The sequence below is a fragment of the Balaenoptera physalus genome (assembly GCF_965194825.1).
Source record: "Balaenoptera physalus genome assembly, chromosome: 11".
Classification (NCBI taxonomy): Eukaryota; Metazoa; Chordata; class Mammalia; order Artiodactyla; family Balaenopteridae; genus Balaenoptera; species Balaenoptera physalus.
The window spans coordinates 101,531,435-101,544,945 of NC_138896.1; the positions used below are offsets into that span (position 1 = coordinate 101,531,435).

At 39.5% G+C, this 13,511-nt stretch overlaps 1 protein-coding gene and 1 long non-coding RNA gene across 21 annotated transcripts in view; one reads left to right on the forward strand and one right to left on the reverse strand.

Annotated features, from left to right (window-relative positions):
- The window catches only part of LOC309637593, a 140,511-nt gene extending 131,932 nt beyond the window's left edge, over positions 1-8,579 (reverse strand). Inside the window, exon 1 of the long non-coding RNA XR_014250689.1 lies at positions 7,557-8,579. This is a non-coding gene — a long non-coding RNA (uncharacterized lncRNA). The remainder of the gene's footprint in view (positions 1-7,556) is intronic.
- The window catches only part of GRM7 (glutamate metabotropic receptor 7), a 1,143,247-nt gene that overhangs the window by 716,318 nt on the left and 413,418 nt on the right, over positions 1-13,511 (forward strand). The window lies entirely within an intron of this gene.

Here is a 13,511-nt window from a genome sequence, read left to right on the forward strand (position 1 = left end):
GAGCTCGCATCATCACAAAGGTGGTTGCTTGGTTCAACCTACATTAAAACCCATATTCATTTTTTACAAGACTACGTGCATTTTCTTAATATTTTGCATTAAACATTTAACATCTGGTTGATTAGACTTATTTTGTATAATCACATTTCAAGATGTAATTTGGCATTGTTGGGACAATTGATAAACTTGAGGTTTGTGCGACTGCTGACTATTATACTCTGGGTAGAAAAATTCATTATCTCACATTCTTCCCTTGTGGGTGTTGCTCTGACACTAACCTGCAACTCTGTTTACCAGAAGCAATCCAATTGCAGGCTTGATTGCTTCGAAAGCATGGGTTTTATTTTTATGCACGAAACATAGACTTCTCATTAATTTTTATTTCATTTATTCAGTTTCAATAACCCTTTGCATATGCGATGACAGGTGACTCTGATGCCCTATCCTCTCTTATTCTTTTTTTCTCCCTTTTGTTAACGAAAACATAAAGCATTAAAACCTGCCCATGGTTTATTTAATCATTCATGTCTCTGTCTAGAATTTGAGGATATCTGCATTCATGTCTCTTCCTTTCTTCTCGCTTATATTGAGGTCATTAAAGGTGTGATTTTATTGATTCCTTTTTTTAAAAATAAATTTATTTATTTATTTATTTCTGGCTGTGTTGGATCTTCATTGCTGCACACGGGCTTTCTCTAGTTGTGGTGAGCGGAGGCTACTCTTCATTGCGGTTCACAGGCTTCTCATTGAGGTGGCTTCTCTTTGTTGTGGAGCATGGGCTCTAGGCATGCAGGCTTCAGTAATTGTGGCACGTAGGCTCAGTAGTTATGGCACGCGGGCTCAGTACTTGTGGCTCGTGGGCTCTAGAGTGCAGGCTCAGTAGTTGTGGTGCACAGGCTTAGTTACTCCGCGGCATGTGGGATCCTCCCGGAACAGGAGTTGAACCCGTGTCCCCTGCATTGGCAGGCGGATTCCTAACCACTGCGCCACCAGGGAAGTTCTATTCCTCTTTTGAATATGCTCTGGGTTTAAGAATGAAAAATCTTTCATTTCTATTATCAAATCACAATAAAAATGAATATGTCACAAAAGGCAAGTATATTTGCAAATACACTGAAGAAAAAATGTCATCCTGGTTTAATACGAACAGCCCCTTCTTAGAACAGGACTTCAGCTTTATCTGGTGCAGCTTTGAGTAAAACTTGGGAGATGGTTGAAGCATCTGTTTCCCGATTCCTGGATAGAAGGCTTGCACCCCATCTAAACCAGTGTGGTTGATAATATGGAAGGAGGTGAATGAGATTATTTCAGAACAATCTTGTCAATAAGCCCACATCTCATTTGCAAATGATACACTTACGTGTCTGGAGAGATTTAGAGCAGTAAATTCTTCGAAGTCTTAAGTGACCTAAGAATTCAGGAAGTATTGATTTGCTGGCCTGGTGTGTGGCTTGAGTTCTTGTGGGAATGCTCTAAAGGAAACAGAAGAAGTGTGAGCAAGATTTCTCCAAGGGCAGACCAGTAAATTGGAACATGGAGGAATCCACTTAACATGTCTTATTCTGTCCAAGACCCTTGGAAAACTCAATGAACTCTTCACTCCTTTACTGTTTACAGCTCAGTCATCTCCTGGGACATGGGAAGCATTTATACAAAGCCACCCGATTTAGTCACATAGATGAAGACTGTGATGTGATCCAGCATCTTGCTTTATCTCTTGTGCTTAAAGAAGTGTTATGTGTGTATATGTTAATCCCAATAAAATAGATAGCCAACAAGGACCTACTGTATAGCACAGGGAACTGTACTCAGTATTTTGTAATAACCTATAAGGGAAAAGAATCTGAATCCCTTTGCCATACAATTGAAATTAACACAACATTGTGAATCAATTATACTTCAATCAAAAAAAGAGAAGCGTCATGTGACATAAAGCCTTAAATACTACACTCTTCAGTGAGGGAGGGGAAGAATTTCCTCTGAGCGTGTGAAAAATGGTGAGGGTGACATATTTCTAAAGCCATTAAATGCAGAATTCATTTGTTTCCACTTCTTTGATTTGAGACATACACGCTGATAAATAGCAAGGTTCCTTTAACAATGATAAATGCTCACATTCTTTAAAAATGGCTTTTATTGATATGTGTACTCTTTCAAGTCTCAAGAGAACGATATTTTGCTGCAGTACTGATCTATCTTAGCAGAGACACTAAGGGGAGGTGGGGAACGAGCTGCAGAAAAAGAGGCTGAAAATAGCACAATTCTAAAAAGTCAGTGTAATTTCTCTTTTAGCATGCAGAGGTCACGATTTCAATGACAGCTGGTCATATGAGAGAAGTCTGATTTTGATATCCAGTATTGTAAACTGTTATTCAAATTGATAGTGTTAATCATATGAAAGGGATGCTTTCTTTATATTTTTTATAAAGTTGAATTCTATGTGTTTAAACGTTCCATCAACCGTGCTGAATGAGCCTTGAGATCTGAGTACAATTATCCCTTTCCCATTGACAGGATGAAGACTCAATCATTTTTATCCTCTAAGGATATACAAAGAGAGAGATGTTTGTTTTTTGAAGGGGTTGAGTTAAAAATCTCTGGCACTGATTCATTAAATGAAAAGATACTATTATAAAAGAGTTAACAAAAATGTTCACTGTTTAGAAAAGTTTGATGGCCTAGAAGGTCATAAGAGTTGTTTTTTTTTTTTTTTTTTTTTAAATGTTACCAGCTCTGTTTTTTTTTTTTTCAAGATTGATTGATTGACTGATTGATTGCTATGTTGGGTCTTCGTTTCTGTGCTAGGGCTTTCTCTAGTTGCGGCAAGTGGGGGCCACTCTTCATCGCAGTGCGCGGGCCTCTCACTATCGTGGCCTCTCTTGTTGCGGAGCACAGGCTCCAGACGCGCAGGCTCAGTAGTTGTGGCTCATGGGCCTAGTTGCTCTGCGGCACGTGGGATCCTCCCAGACCAGGGCGCGAACCCGTGTCCCCTGTATTGGCAGGCAGATTCTCAACCACTGCGCCACCAGGGAAGCCCCAAGGTCATAAGAGTTTTAAGCATTCCATTTTTGCTGGTTTATTGATTCATTGAGAGAAATGTGATGGAGGAAAGAGTAAGGGTGGGATGTGGGGGGAACCTCATCAGAATCCTCAGAGCTGATGAGGAAACAGCTCTGGACTGAGGGTCAGTTGTTTTCAATTTGTGTCCTGGCATGTGTTGGTGTTGGACAAGTCAATTTAACTTCCAAGCTTCTGTCCTCTCATCTATAAAATGAATGAGTACCTCACCTTTTGCCACGTCCTTTAGTACTTGGTGGTGTTCAAATAAGGTTACCAAAGGAGAAGGGGGAGGGATAAATTAGGAATTTGGGATTAACATATACACACTACTATATATAAAATAGGTACCCAACAAGTACCTACTGTATAGCACAGGGAACTATACTCAATATTTTGTAATAACCTATAAAGGAAAATAAGCTGAAAAAGAATATATATATATATATATATATATATATATATATATATATATATATATATATATATATATACATATGTCACTTTGCTGTACACTTGAAACTAACCAAACATTGTAAATCAACTATATTTCAATAAAAAAAAGAATGGAGGAATTAAAAAGGCTTTGGAACCAATAAAGGGAGTCCTTATGGGGGAAAGGTATTACTTTAGTGAAAGAACCAATGAAGAATGGCATAAATCACTTATTAATTTATTCAGGAAAACTAGTATTGTGGAGATTATTTTTAAAATTACTCTAGTATAGTACTGCAAGAAATGCATACACAGATTACTAGAGAATTCACAAAGGTAAGAGCATATCTTTAGAACCACTGCCTTAGAAATGTAATGAAATATTAAAATAGTTCCTCCCTCTCTCTCTCTCTCTCTCTCTCTCTCTCTCTATATATATATATATATATATATATATACACACACACATATATGTATATATATTTATATATATGCCTGCCCTAAACTCCCACTGAATTTGAATTCTCTGGATGGATTCCCACACAGACATGATATCCAATTATCCCCTAATTTTCAAGAATCTAAAAATGAGTGGTGATATGTACATGTATAACTGATTATAGCAGAAACTAACACAACATTGTAAATCAACTATACTCCAATAAAAAATTTAAAAAAATAGATCACACACAAAAAAATTTAAAAAATAAAATGAATCATAAAATCAGCCTCCTCCATTTCCCCCCCACACAGCCAAGTGGGAACTTGACTAAATGCAAATAGTGGTTTGGAAAAAGCAGTCATGTTTGAGATTCATGAGTTGACCTCCTTTTTACTGTCCAGGGATGCGTAGTGGTCCATCCTTACAGAGTCGCTACTTGGAGACAAGTGACAATTGCTTCTGACGGCTGAGGCTGCTCAAGCCACCGGGAAAACCAGTGACTGTAAAAAATCAGCCAATTTCTTAGTTCTTCTTCAGGGAAAGGAACAGCTTGCCTTCCAGAGGTTTCTTGAATCAGGGCATATTCTTGATTAACCCGCTCACGACCTGCCAAGTTACCAGCTGTTGAGAATAACTTGATGTTTCGTACTGGGATTTTGGTTGCAAGCAAAACTCGGAGCATCTTCAGAGGCCATCACAGTTTTGAAAGAGAATTAAGAAAAAAAGTTGTCTTATTGGTGTGTATCCCCTTGAGAATGAATAGGATATTTGTGTTTTATGTTGATTTCTTTATCCCTAGCAACTAAAAGAATGCTTGAGACATGCCAGATGCTTAGTGAATTTTCTGTTTAATGAATGAATGCATGAATGCATGGATGTAAAATGGCAAAGAGGGTAACTCAGAGTGTAACATCACCAGCTGAGAGAGGATGAAATCAGAAATTTAAGAAGAAAAAACATGTTAATTTCAGAGCATCTGCTCTGATGCTGAGTTGGCCGTCACCTTCCCTTTCCAGACCATTGTCAGCATCTTTAAAATCAGAGGATTGTACTAAGTGTGCTTTCATTTCTTAGGTTCTCAGATCAAGCCAGCTAGAATACGCATGGCTCTGTTCAAGATTGCTTTATATCTCATCGTCTCCCAAAGTAAGATGCAAATTCTTCTCAAGCACAATGATGCCCCTGAAATTGCTGAACGTATTTAAGTGAGATTTGAAGTCTGACATTTCTTGGCTGAAAGATATGATGGATTAACCTTTCAGTAACCTGTCCAGACAGCACATGAGTTCTGCTCTCAGTGAGAGACGTACTGCTCCCGGGCTGGGACAGAAGAGAACGTTTTTCACCCAAGCATATAGTTTCTTATGGTTTTTGTCTCATAAAGCCTTGTGCAATCCAACCCCAGCCGCATTGGTCTAACCGCTGCTTTTTATTACACGTTGCTAGAGGCAAGCTCATCTCTGCAAGCTCCCCTAAATGCCCTTTCCAGTCTGGCTCCTGAGCATTTCCTTTGAGTGTTCGTCTGCCCTTGCTTCCGGCCTTCCTGCTTTCTATCCTCTTCCCTCTCAATCTAGAAAGGAATATGCGTATGTGAAAGATTATGCAGACAGTTAGTGACTAAGAAAAATCAAAAACCCTGAGCCTGTAACTCTCAGGCTTCCAATACATGTGCCTCAATCACCAAAATCTTTGCCCACCTCTCCTCTGACCCTGGGTACCGTTTCCCACGTCCATGTGGCTACTTACCCTCTTCCCCTTTGTCTCCCCCCCCCCCAGCTATCTTGCCCACAGATACCTGCAGGTGCCAATCGGTCGCTTTTCCCCAGCATCTCCCACCACTGCAGTTGTGATTCCTGGCCTTTTTTCTGCATTGTACATTTCTTTGAAAGTTTACACTGTCAGGAATTTTCTCTCCCTTTTATAATGGGCTGGCAATTCTTTAAAGGCAAGGATAAGTTAGGATTGTGTTCAGCTGCAAATAAGAGAAAACTGAATGCTAGTAGTCAAATAAAAGCATGGTTTGTTTTCTCACATATCAGGAAGTTCAGAGGTAAGTGGCTGCTGGCACTATTGCTTCTACTCAACCATGCATAACATCAGGGACTCTAGTTCTTTCTTTCTGGTTTCCTATTTTCAGAGTGTTGTTCTTCATCATTTTCCTTGTGGCTGGATGGTGTCAAGAGGACAGTAAGAGCTCTAGACATAACATCTAAAGGCTGGAGGAAGAGGGATGCCAGCCTCTTTCTTTCCCTCTCTCCTTTCCAAAACGAGCAAGTTTTTCCAGAAGTGTCTCCAGCAACCCCTACCGGTTTCATGGATATCATGGTCATTTCTACCTTAAAAAGAGGCTGGGAGATTCGGGAGCAGAACTGCCCCCTTGATATGTAATAAGCTGTTGCTTGGGACCAGACATCTCTCCACCCTGAGCAAAACCAGGAATCTGTTAGCCAAGAAGGAAGGGAGGGCTGGGCAATCTTATCCATAACGAGTTTTCCAATTTGACTTCTGTCTTCCCTCCATTAAGTATCCTTCCACTGACCCCCTACACACATGTGAAACATCCCATCTGAGACTAAACTTCTTCCACCACGCTTTTGGTGATTCCTCTAACAAGATGTGTTATGTATGTCTTTATCTGCTTCTATGACGTCTGTCATCCTCTCCCTGTAATTTGTGAGCTATATTTTGAAAGACAAAAATCCTACTACTCCGCTGTCATTAAATTTGTGATTTGGGGTGAGTTACTTCAGAATGCCTCTGTTTCCACCTGTCCGAATGGGAATGTTAGCAAAGCTGCCTCATGGGGTTATATAACTAATGAATATGATATAAAGCATTTAGGATGGTATCTGACACATACACAGAACTTAGTGTCAGTCCTTCTTCTGTGATTAATATCATCACTTTCAAACTCTCCAGACCTCAGTGGCCCCGTTTGTAATGGAGAATGGAACACAGTCATTTCTAAGACTCTTTATACTGCTTTTATATATTCCTTCAGAAAAAAAAAATTCCTAGAGAGCCTTTCACATAATAGAGTCTCAATAAGTATTTGCTAAAGTGAATTGGCATATCTAAATAATAGACCAGATCATCAGAGAGAGTGTATCGTGTGTAAGCTCTGACAGAACTGAGTTGCAAACTTTAAATGCTTTCCTATTGCTTCTGCTTATTAGATGGAGAAGAATCCATAATCATTTGGGAGAGAAAAGTATTTTTAATGGAAACACTCTGTGGCCTGACTCCTGAAGTTTCTCTTGCAGTTATAGATTGCTCGCTACCACAGGCAGACAGAAAACTGACCAGTTTTCAGCTCCAAATGGAAAAGCAGATTGATTTCTGGCATGCTGAAATTCTTTCCAGTGGCTTCTATGTCCTCAGGTTGCTGACAGTGGGCTTTTTCAGTCAAAGCTGACATGTTGTGAACGGAGTTGTCCTGTGACACGCGTCCATTTGCAACATGTATGATGGTACCGTCCAATTTTTCCTACACGTTTGTGCCCCAGAGAAATGCGACCTAATTGTCAGTTGCAATGCCAGCTGCCACTGCCAAATTCCAATTAGTCTTCACACACAAAAGAAATGCACCTCCAAAGTTAGATTCTTTTTTTTTTTTTTTAACATCTTTATTGAAGTATAATTGCCTTACAATGGTGTGTTAGCTTCTGCTTTATAACAAAGTGAATCAGTTATACATATACAATATGTTCCCATTTCTCTTCCCTCTTGCATCTCCCTCCCTCCCACCCTCCCCATCCCATCCCTCTAGGTGGTCACAAAGCACCGAGCTGATCTCCCTGTGCTATGCGGCTGCTTCCCACTAGTTATCTATTTTACATTTGGTAGTGTATATATGTCCATGACACTCTCTTACCCTGTCACATCTCACCCCACCCCCTCCCCATATCCTCAAGTCCATTCTCTAGTAGGTCTGTGTCTTTATTCCCGTCTTGCCACTAGGTTCTTCATGGCCTTTTTTTTTTTTTTTCCCCTTAGATTCCGTATATATGTGTTAGCATACTGTATTTGTTTTTCTCTTTCTGACTTACTTCACTCTGTATGACAGACTCTAACTCCATCCACCTCATTACAAATACCTCCATTTCATTTCTTTTTATGGCTGAGTAATATTCCATTGTATATATGTGCCACATCTTCTTTATCCATTCATCTGTCGATGGACATTTAGATTGCTTCCATGTCCTGGCTATTGTAAATAGAGCTGCAATGAACATTTTGGTACATGACTCTTTTTGACCTATGGTTTTCTCAGGGTATATGCCCAGTAGTGGGATTGCTGGGTCGTATGGTAGTTCTATTTGTAGTTTTTTAAGGAACCTCCATACTGTTCTCCATAGTGGCTGTATCAATTTACATTCCCACCAACAGTGCAAGAGTGTTCCCTTTCCTCCACACCCTCTCCAGCATTTATTGTTTCTAGATTTTTTGATGATGGCCATTCTGACCGGTGTGAGATGATATCTCATTGTAGTTTTGATTTGCATTTCTCTAATGATTAATGATGTTGAGCATTCTTTCATGTGTCTGTAGGCCATCTGTATATCTTCTTTGGAGAAATGTCTATTTAGGTCTTCTGCCCATTTTTGGATTGGGTTGTTCGTTTTTTTGTTATTGAGCTGCATGAGCTGCCAAAGTTAGATTCTTAAGCTCGTGGTGTTGAACCAATATTTTCTGAAATGTAGGTTGCTCATGTGCTGAGGTGACTAAATAACATCAGATACGTAACAGAGAGCGAGCTGAATCCACTCTGAGGGACTAAGCTAGAACACAAACCATAGAAAGTTTGCGTGCAACAGGGCAGTAGCTTGAGATGGAAAAATTGGTTACATGTTAGAGGTGAGTGCAGTGTGCTGAGTTATCACCATCACTGAGAAACAGGCTAACTGACATCTGAACACCAGGTGTGTGCGTGCAGGTGTGTGGACCACTTCATTCCTTGCTGGCAGACACACAAGACCTGGATCATTGTCTCACAGTGGCCCATTTCTGGCATGACACGCTTGGTCCGAATTGAATGCTTGGTCAAAGTCATCTGTGTGCAATATACGTACATTTATCAACCTGCCACGTTCTCCTTTGGGTCTGAGGCAAATGAAATGACTGTCTTTCCAGCAGGTACCACTCAAGCCTTCCAGGAGGAAAAGATCAAAACAGCATGTTTCTCTGTCATCCTTTGTTTTTCAATCTTCTTTCCTTTTTACATTTTAGCTTTATGAACATGACCATTCTCATTACCATGTTTATAGCCAGTTTGTTTCTTCTGTTGAGTTGTTTGATTTTGCTCTCCTGCGGGCAGTTCTCTCTAAGACACGGTGAGCATCTCGATTCTGCAATCACAAAACTCCGTGCATCGGCTCCCCTAGCACGCGCTGGCTGAGCCCGAAACCCACAAGTGCAGGCCGCCCCTCCACTAATTGTGTCGCCAAATGGAGTTTGCTCTCATTTCCTTAACCACCCAGTTGTAATTGAATCCTGATGGGAAGCTGGGTTTCCATCCAGAATTATTCCCCTTCTCCTGCCGAGAAGGTGGTAAAGTGGCCATTTCTTCCACACAGCAGCCCTAGAACAGTTTGCAGATGGTTTCATCCCTCTATCCTCTGTGATGTTTTCCAGCCTGGGAGCGATTATGGCCTTGAGACTGTAGGCGCCATTACCAAGGGATATTTCTCCTGTTGCTCTCTCTCTGCATCACTGGAAACCTTATAACAAAGCATAATGATGCATCCCTTCCTTCTTTCTCCCTATCTCACCATCCTAACAGTGCCCTAAAAATGTTTGGCTAGAATATCCATGCCTAAGTTCTACTTTTACCTAAATTGGCTACAACCAATTTGGAGATACCCAAGTGAATATTTCTCGAAATCTGATCTCCTGGCCACCTGCAGCAGTATCACCTAGAGCAGTGATCTCAAAATATGGTCCCTGGCCTACAGCATCAGCATCACCTGGAAATTTGTTAGAAATGCAGATTCACAGGCCTCACCCAAACCTACTGAATGAGAATTTCTGGAGGTGCGGACCAGAAATACGTGTTTTGAAACAACTCCTCCAGCTGAATGAATGCATGAGAACCACTGAGTTAAAGCTCTTGTTAAAAATTCAGATTCCTGGGCCTGTTCTACTACTTACTAAATAAGAATTCGTTACAGATAAGACCCAGAAAGGTAGGTAGGTATAGGTAGATTAGATAGATAGGTAGATATGTGTGTGTGTGTGTGTGTGTATTTAAATTTTATCTTGATATGATTTTAGATTTACAGAAGAGTTACAAAGATAGAATTCCTATATACCCATCTTTGATTTCCCCCAAATGTTAATACTTTAAATAACTAGTGTACATTTATGAAAATTGAGAAATTAACAATGTAAAAATACTCTTAACTACAGACTTTATTCAAATTTCACCAGTTTTTACATGAATGTCTTTTTGCTGTCCAAGGAGCCAATCCAGATTTCAGTTTCTCAGTCTTTTATTTCATGATCTTGACAATTTTGAAAAGTACAAGTCAGGTATTTTGTAGAATGTCCCTCAATTTGAATTTTTTTCTGACATTTTCTCATGAGCAGATGAAGATTAAGGTTATGGGTTTGGGGAAGAATAAAATACAAATGGGGTCACCCTTATCATCACATCATATCAGGGGGCATATTAAATCAACCTGACTTAGCACTAGTGATGTTAACTTAGTGGTCCAGTTAGAGTCTGCCGAGTTTATCCACTGTTCAGTTATTCTTTTTCCTTTTCCATATTCTTAAGCTAGGCACTAAGTCCAGACTACACTTAAGGGCAAAAAAATTAATCTCCACCTCTTCAAAGGAAGAATATCAAAGAAGTTGTAGGCATATGTTTAAACCACCAGAATAATTAGTAAATATTTGGGGTGAGATTCCTTTAACCTATATAAATGTTCAGTGTCTCCTTATAATTTCCCACATGAATTTTTAGCATTCATCAGTGGACCTTGCCTGCAGCAGTTTTTCCTCTAATGTTCTAACGGTGATATTCCATGTCCCTCATTCCTTCAAAATTTATTAGTTGGGATTGTTCTGTGAGGAGGATTCATTCCATCTTTCCTATTTATTGATTATTTTGGTCATTTATTTTTTAATAGTATGGATTCCTGAGTATGTATTGTGTGTATTCTTTGGATAGTCATTCAGTACCATCATCATTTATTTTGTTGCTAATATTATTCTAGCTTTGTTCATTGGGAGCTCTTTTAGGTTGGCTCCTACATCCTTCTGACATCCCCCCTTCCATTTTTTTTTCTTTTGTGGACTTCTTGCTTCCTGACATGACAAGTTGATCCAGACTTGTCTTGCATGTGCTTTGCCCCAACTTCAGAATCACCCATTTCTCCAAAGAGACCTGGTTCTTTTTGTTGAAAGATGGTATTTCAAAACCAGTCTGGTCACTAGATGTTGCAGTGGAGTGTCACTACTTCTAGACTCTCAATGGATAGTGGTAGGGTACCTATGTATGTATGTATACGAGCCCACGTATGCACGTATGTATGTATAAGATAACCGACGCATGCAAGCGTCTCACTCTAAGCCGTGAGTTTCCACTATGTTTGACTCCGCCTCACGCCGCATGGTCCATTCTAGCCACATTCTCTTGTTTGCGTTTAAATTCTTTACCTAACTCTGAGAAACCTGGTTCCCATTATATACAATTTCTTTCTTGTTTTGTTTGACTCCAGTATGGGTAGCAGTTCCAGCATTGCTAACTTGTATCCCTGTGGAAAATTTACAAATTAGAGTACCATTTTATGTGCTGTTCTTCTTGTCTTTATCCTTAGAGTTTCCGGTCATACACTATTTTTAAAAGTTACTTAGGACAACTCCTTTCCTGTTCATCCCCTTCAGTGAAATTCTCTGATACATTTATAATGCAGTTCGTTTGTCACAGTCTGCATTCCATTTTAGGATCCCCTAATTTTTGGTTGATTTTGCATACAGTAAAGTCCAGTTGTTGTGACGCGTTGTCCTTAGGGTTTTGGCAAGTGCCTGGAATCGTGTATCTACATCACAGTACCATACAGAACATTTCCACTGGCCCCAAGTGCCCTTGTGCAGTCCCTTTGTAGTCAACCCCTCCTCTCTCTCCTAACCGCTGGCATCCACTGATCTACTTTCCACCCCTATGGTTTTGCTTTTTCCTAGAATGTCATATGAATAGAATTATATAGTATGTAGTCTTTTTGGTTTAACTTTTTCACTTAGCAAAATGCATTTAAGATTCATTCACGTTCTTCCAAGAATCAGTAGTTCCCTTTTGTTGCTGAGTAGTATCCTGTTGCCTGGGTAGACCACGGTTAGTTTATCCATTCACCTGTTGACAGACGTCTTAGTTGTTTCTAGTTTTAGTGATTAGGAATGAAGTTTCTATAAACATTTACGAGCACGTTTGTGTGAACATAACTTTTCAATTCACTTGGATAAACAGCTAGGATTGGAACCACTGCTTGATATGTTAACTCTATTTTTAACACTTTGGAAATGCCAAACTATTTTCCAAACTGGTTGTACCATTGTGCATTTCCACCAGCAGTGAATGAGCATCCTATTGCTCTGCATCTTCTCTAGTGTTTGGTATTGTTAGTATTTTTTAAAAGCTCTTTTAGTAGGTATTTAGTAATATATCATTGTAGTTTTTTCTGCTTTTTTGGAGGAGGAGTTGTTTAGCTCTTCTTTCTCTTATTTCTTAAAGTAGAAGTTTAGGTTGCTGATTTTGGATGTTTCTTCTTTCCGAACATAAGCATTTAATGATATCTATTTCCTTATAAACATCAGTTTAGCTGTAATCTATTTATTTTGAGATGTTACAGTTTCATTTTCATTTAGTTAGAAATACTTTTAAATTTCCCTTGACACTTCCTCTTTGACCCGTGGGTAGTTTAGATGTGTGTTGTTTAATTTCCAAGTGTTCAGAGATTTTCCTGTTTTCTTTCTGTTATTGATGTCCAGTTTGATTCTGTTATGGTCTGAGGGCGTAATGTTCTTTTGAATTTAAGGTTTTTTTTCTCTTTTATGACCCAGAAGATGGTCTAGCTTAATGAATGTTCCATTTTCCATTTGAAAAGAATGTGTACTCTTCTGTTGTCCTGGGGATCGCTCTGTAAATGTCAGTTAGGTCAAGTTGGTTGATAGTGTTGCTGGACTTCTATACTTTATAGAAGGACCATCGGTGATTTCAAGCACATTGAAGGTTGAGAGCCACTTAGAGAGAGCTGACACTGATTGGGATTAAGATGTAATGGAGGTTCACTTTTGGATTAGAGTTTATACTTTTCTATGCTTATGGAAGCCTAGTAGCTTCCACCCAGTTGTCGATGCTCTCGGTATAAGCTTGTTGATTATGGGTATCTCCACATTACAGAAAGAACAAGGTTCTCCTCTTGTCTCTGCCCCTAGGTCTTCTGCCCATTGGATGACCTTTGGGGCCTTTCCTACAAATATCCTCTTTACCTCTTTTGTCTATGCCAGCCTTTCTTAAGTTGTGTTTCATTAAAAAAAAACAACAAAAAAACCCCACTAGATCCAGGAGCTGCTA